Source organism: Myotis yumanensis, unplaced genomic scaffold (assembly GCF_028538775.1).
Source record: "Myotis yumanensis isolate MYYU_CA2020_CCGP unplaced genomic scaffold, mMyoYum1.0.hap1 SCAF_18, whole genome shotgun sequence".
Taxonomy (NCBI): Eukaryota; Metazoa; Chordata; class Mammalia; order Chiroptera; family Vespertilionidae; genus Myotis; species Myotis yumanensis.
This window is the reverse complement of record NW_027223769.1, coordinates 8929056-8935743: the sequence shown is the minus strand read 5'-3', so window position 1 is coordinate 8935743 and position 6688 is coordinate 8929056. Positions and strand designations below refer to the sequence as shown.

The 6688-nt window shown below is 51.5% G+C and overlaps 1 pseudogene; it reads right to left on the bottom strand.

Moving 5' to 3' along the window:
* Positions 1-488: 488 nt before the first annotated feature.
* On the bottom strand, positions 489-3863 carry LOC138997328 (transmembrane protein 132A pseudogene; annotated as a pseudogene).
* Between the last annotated feature and the right edge of the window lie 2825 nt (positions 3864-6688).

Genomic DNA, 6688 nt, shown 5'->3' with positions numbered 1-6688 from the left:
CGTGGTCAAGATGTTTACATGTTCTTATGAGTTTTGAATCTACTTAATTACAATGCACCTGAGAACTCTATCAAGCTTTGTTTTGGCAGCACTTGCTGCACGTCCAACAGCCTACATCACTCAGCCACCTGGGATCACAGGTTCGGACCATAAGGTAAACTTACAACCATAGCCTTTGGCTAAAATTATGCTGGGAGGACTTTGCCCTCCAAGCTGGGACCTGCACATGGCTTTGCCACGAGAAGACCATGCCCTCTTATTAGTCCGATTCTTGAACCTATCCAATTGCTGTAGCCACTCTCCACAGCTACCCCAGGTTTGTTTGTTTGTTTGTTTGTTTTTTCATTTCCATTTGCCTGAAAAAGTTTTTTCCATCCCTTCACTTTCAGTCTGTGTGAGTTCTTTGTTCTGAGGTGGGTCTCTTGTAGACAGTATATATATGGGTTATGTTTTTTTTTCTTTTTTTGGGGGGGGGCTCCCTCCTCCATTTATTCTGTACCAACATCAGATGAAACGATTCTCATAAATAAGGGGGTGAGCCCCTCCTCGCGACCGCGGTCCATGGCCAGGAGCAGAGCAGGGGCCTGGGTGGGGCTGGTGAGGGGCCAGGCGGGGACTGGGCCAGTGAGCACCAGAGGAGGAGCAGGAGGCCGCTGTTGGGCGGGCTGGGCCAGGAGGCCGGGGGGTGAGGAGCTGCCCCGGATCCTCTCCATGTAGCTTCGGAGCTCCTCGGGGTCCCTCAGCCCCATGTCCTCACACACCCAGCGGATGTCCTCCTCACCCGCCACCAGGATGGACTGCATGGCACGGGCTGCCACGGGCTCCTCGGGCAGCTGGGCTGGGGGCGCTGGCGTGAACGTCATGAACTCTACACGCTTCCAGCGCCTCCCAGCTTCTTTCTGTGCCAGGGTGCTGGGGGTTCCGGGGGTGCACGCGGTAGGTGCGGGGGCCAGGGTCAGGGTCTCCCCGCCCCCGCTCTCTCAGGGGCAGCCCCTCTCCCCCTTGATGGGGCCAGGGGGCTGCCGGTCTAGCTGGCGGCCCAGGTCCTCCTGGTCGGTGCCCAGCCACACCCAGTTGTGGAGCTGCGGGGAGGCGGGGTCCGGGGCGCTGTCAGGGGGCTCCTTGCGCTGGTAGCGCAGCACAAACACCACCCCATTGACCAGGAAGATGAGGATGGCCAGGCAGAAGATGCCCAGCAGGGCGTACATGCCCAGCTCCAGGTTGGTGACCCGCTGAGGGGCGGGACCATCTCCTCCTCTTCCCCCTCCTCCTCCCTCGCTTCTGCCTCCTCCTCCTCCTCCTGCCCGGCCTCTTCTGTCCGCTCAAACTTGCCCCTCACACGCCCGCTGCCCCCCACACCCGGCAGGACTAGACAGCAGGGCAGGGGCCAGGGTGGGAGCCGGAGGCAGCACGAGCCAGGTGGTGCCCGAGGCCAGGGGCACGCGGTGGCGGCCCCGGTGGCAGGGTTCTGGCGGGTGCAGAGACACGTGCAGAGGCAGCGCCTCGGTGCCCGCCCCGCTCACCACCCCCCCCCCCCCCCAGCCGGGCACCCCACCCCTCGGCTGGCAGGATGGCGCTGGGCTCCTCAGCTGAGACAGAGAGTCCCAGGTCCTGGTGGTGGTAGAGCTCGGCGGGGGCCAGGGTGTGGTCGGAGAAGGACAGCCACAGGGACAGGGCCACCTCCGTAGCCCCCTGACCCCCAGCTGTCACCTGCTTTGGGGCGGGAAGGGCTGACTGCGCCCAGCACGTGGCTGTGACCTCCCGGGGGTGGGCGGCGCCCCGGCTCAGGGCCAGTGATAGGCCCATGACCGGCTGCACCCGCAGCTCCAGCACCGAGACCTTGTCATCTGTCACGGCCAGCACCTGCTCCCCCAGGATGGAGTCAGACAGTGGGGACCGCACCTCGATGGAGGTGACCCCGCGCTCCAGACCCACCAGCACCCGGCCGCCCTCCAGCGACGCCACGCGGGGGTCCTGCACGCGGGCGTGCGGTGCCACGAGGTGGGACACGTCCAGCAGCCAGTCGGGGCTGAGCAGGTGGGTGAGGCAGCGGCGGTCCAGCGGGTGGGCCCCAAAGGGGACCAGGAAGCGCCCGCCCGCGCCCGCTGGTACTTCAGGCGGCAGCCCCGGGCCGCCGCTCGGCCTCTTCCCCGGCCGCTGCCTCGGCCTCCGGCACCCCCTCCGCCGGGCTGGGCACCCTCCAGCCGCGGACCTGCTCCAGGGTGGTGTCCGTCAGCTGGATGCGCAGGGGCAGCAGCGGGGCCCACACGGTCAGCCGCAGGGAGACCCGCAGCCGGCGCCACCAGAAGTCCACCCGCACCCCTCGAGCGCCCCGGCTCTCCTTGCCCGTCACAAACACGGCACAGGCCTCAGACACCTGCAGGACCTGGGCATTGGCAGACTCACAGCCAATGTGCTCTGTCACCTCCACCGGAGCCCTCCGCTGTCCACGGTGACAAGGCGCAGGGACCCGCCACGGCACTCTGGTCCTATTAAAATACCAATGGCATATTTCACAGAACTTACAACAAATATTCCAAAAATTTATATGGAGCCAAAAAAGACCCTGAATAGTCTCAGTAATCTTGAGAATGAAAAACAAAGTTGGAGATATCTCAATAGCTGATACCAAACTATACTACAAGGTCATTGTAACCAAAACAGCTTGGTACTGGCAGAAGAACAGGCATATAGATCAGTGGAACAAAACAGAGCACCCAGAAATCAACCCATGTCTCTATGGTCAATTAATATTTGACAAAGGAGGCAAGAGCATACAATGGAGTAAAGACAGTCTCTTCAATAAATGGTGCTGGGAAAATTGGGCAGGTACATGCAAAAAATGAAACTAGATCATCAACTTACACCATACACAAGAATAAATTCAAAATGGATAAGAGGCTTAAGTGTAAGTTGCAAAACCATAAATATCCCAGAAGAAAGCATAGGCAGTAAAATCTCAGGCATCTCTTGTAGCAATATTTTTGCCAATATATCTCCTAGGGCAAGGGAAACAAAGCAAAACATAAAAAAAAATGGAACTACATCAAAATAAAAAGCTACTGCACAGCAAAGGAAATCATCAATGGAACACACTGTATGGGAGAACATATTTGCCAATGATACATGATGAGGGGTTAATTTCCAAAATATATAAAGAACGTATACAACTCAACACCAAGAAAACAAACAATCCTATTAAAAAACGGGCAAAGGACCTGAATAGACACTTCTCCAAAGTGGACATACAGATAGCCAATAGACATATGAAAAAATGCTCACTGTCACTAATCGTGAGAGAGATGAAAATTAAAACCACAATGAGATATCACCTCACACCTGCCAGAATGACTACAAATCAACAAATGGGAGTAAATCAACAAACAACAAGTGCTGGAGAGGACATGGAGAAAGTGGAAGCCTCATGCACTGTTGGTGGGAATGCAGACTGGTGCAGCCACTGTGGAAAACGGTATGGAGTTTCCTCAAAAAAAACCCCAAAAACTAAAAATGGAACTGACCCAGTAATCCCACTTCTGGGAATATATCCTAATAATCCCAAAACACCAATCAGAAAGAATGTACCTACCCCTATGTTCATAGCTGTGTTATTTACAACTAGAGGCCCGGTGCACAAAAATTTGTGCACTCGGCGGGGGGGGGGGGGGGGGGGGGCGTCACTCAGCCTGGCCTGTGCCCTCTCACAGTCTGGGACCCCTTGAGGGATGTCCACCTACTGGCTTAGGCTCGCTCCCCGGGGGATTGGGCTTAACCTGGCAGTCAGACATCCCTCTGGCAGCCCGGGAGCCCTCGAGGGATGTCCACTTGCCAGCGGGGAGCAGGCCTAAGCTGCAGTTGGACATCCTTAGCGCTGCTGAGGCGGAAGAGCCTCCCACTACCACCACTGTGCTGGCAGCCATCAGCCTGGCTTGTGGCTGAGCATAGCTCCCCCTGTGGGAGCACACTGACCACAGGGAACAGCTCCTGCATTGAGCATCTGCCCCCTGGTGGTCAGTGTGTGTCATAGTGACCAGTCATTCCCAGAGGTTCTGCTGTTAGGGTCAGTTTGCATATTACCCTTTTATTATATAGGATAGAGGCCTGGTGCACGGTGGGGGCTGGCTGGTTTGCCCTGAAGGGTGTCCTGGATCAGGGTGGGGGTCCCACTGGGGTGCCTGGCCAGCCTGGGTGAGAGGCTGATGGCTGTTTGCAGGCTGTCCACAGCCCCTTCAGGGTGGGGGTCTCTACTGGGGTGCCTGGCCAGCCTGGGTGAGGGGCTGATGGCTGTTTGCAGGCTGGCCACAGCCCCTTCAGGGTGGGGGTCCCTACTGGGGTGCCTGGCCAGCCTGGGTGAGGGGCTGATGGCTATTTTCAGGCTGGCCATGCCCACGGGCTAGAAGCAGGTATCTGGGATTTATTTATCTTCTATAATTGAAACTTTGTAGCCTTGGTCCAGCTAGAAGCTTCCTGGCAACCCAGCACTTCCTTGAGTGGAGGCCATGGCTGGAAGCAGGTATCTGGGGTTTATTTATCTTCTATAATTGAAACTTTGTAGCCTTGAGCGGAGCTCAAGGCTGGCCAGGGCAGGCAGGAAGCTTGGCTTCCTCCATCGCCAGGGGCAACCCAAGCCTCCTCTTCGCTCCAGCTCCATGGCCGCCACCATCCTTGTGATGGAGTGAGGGTTAATTTGCATATTACTCTTTTATTATGTAGGATAGCCAAGATCTGGAAACAGTCAAGTGCCCATCAGTAGATGAGTGGATAAAAAAACTGGTACATTTACACAATGGAATACTATGTAGATGTAAAAAAGAAGGCATTCTTACCTTTTGTAACAGCATGAATGGACCTGGAGATTATGATGCTAAGTGAAATAAGCCAGACAGAGAAAGATAAATGCCATATGATCTCACTTATATGTGGAATCTAATAAACAAAACAAACCGATGAACAAAATAGAACCAGAGGCATGGATACATGGAACAGACTGACAGATCTCAGAGGGAAGGGAAATGGCGGACTGGATGAAAGAAAGTAAAGAGATCAGCCAAAGAACATAAATGTACACCCATGAACACAGATGATAGTGAGGTGGTGGCCAGAGGGAAAGGCAGTGGGCAGGGGATGGTTGGAGGTGGGCTAAGGTTGGGGAGAAATGGGTATATTTGTAATAGTGTCAATAATAAAAATAAAGTAAAAAAGCCCAAAATGTCTATTGCGCAATATTGTTCATTGTTTTTCATGGATCAGGGAAGTCTTTTATTACAGCTGGTTAGTCAGATTGAGATCAAGGCTTTACAATGGCTCGTTTAGCAACTGAGGTCCTTCACCTTCCCGCTTTTTCTCTAGAGTCTGCCTACTGAGGGAGCAAGAGCAGGGTCTTGAATAGCCACAGGACAGGCTAGGCAGAGGTGGGTAAATACAATGAGGGTCAGAACATACTGCATGGTGACAGGGACAAGTTCAGAGGCGTGGAGGGACGAGAAGGAGGTAAGTGGGAGTGTCTTTCAGGTTGGAGTGAATGAGGGAGTAACAGTTGGAAGGATGGTCTTTGAGAGATTGGCCTCAGAGAAGGTAGACTCAGATTTGTGAATAAACTGATTAAGATTGGACCAAAAAGGCCAGTTTTGACTTTACACTAGGAGGGATAAGCAGACCGTTGTTTAGAGATAATTTTGGATCATTAAAATTCCTTCCTAATTATTTTTCCCATTGAAATTTAGAAGTCTCTTTTCAAGTACCAAAAAGTTAATTTTCTAAAAATTTTCATGGCACTTGAAAATTAAGGTGGTTGGGCCTGATAGGCTTTTGTTTGTAGTATGGGGTAAGAAATAGTACCTCTTTAGATACTTTTAAAATTTCTTTAGTTACATGTCTCTTTAGGTTTCTCTCTCTTTGTCAGCCTATTTTTATAACGTGTAAGTGCCCTGACTAATATTTAAGCTATCTGTGTTTTTAATGTATTAGTGTAATTTTGTACATTTTGTAATTTTGTACATTTTCTAATAATCATTTTGTACATGTTCTAATGCGATGTCAGAAGAGGGAGTGCAGTGAGAGTTAATATCTATGTCTCTGGAATCAGGCACAGATTTCACTCCTGGCTCAGCTGCTTACTAACTCACCTTGGCCAAATGCCTCATCCGCAAATGCTTCCAAACAGCCTGCTGTGAACTTTAATGAGAAAATGTGTCTAGAGATGTAGTGCACAGCACAGGGGATGCAGTCAATAATAGTGTAATAACTTTGCACAGTGACAGATGGCTACTAGATTTAGTGGGGTGATCACATCAGAAGGTATATATATAATTGTTAAATCGCTATGTTACACACCTGAAACAAATATAATATTGTATGCCTACCATACTTTAATAAAAATGTTTAAATTAAAGTTAGACTAATAAAATAATTACATGGAAAAGCAAAAACAAAAGAGAAAATGTATCTAAAGCAATTGAGTTACTAAGTTGTCTGTTTTATGCTAGTAGTTTTTCTGATGTTTCTTTAAAAATATAGATTTCCCTTTTATACAAGTTCTCAACTATAACGCTTCAAATGATAGTGACATCAGTTCTGGCTCCACACACATAACAATTACTCTAGATCTGGTCCCAGATTATACACCAGCATGACACGGCTTCTCATTGTTTTCTCCAAAAGCTCAACCAAGGGCCCCCATGCTTACCAG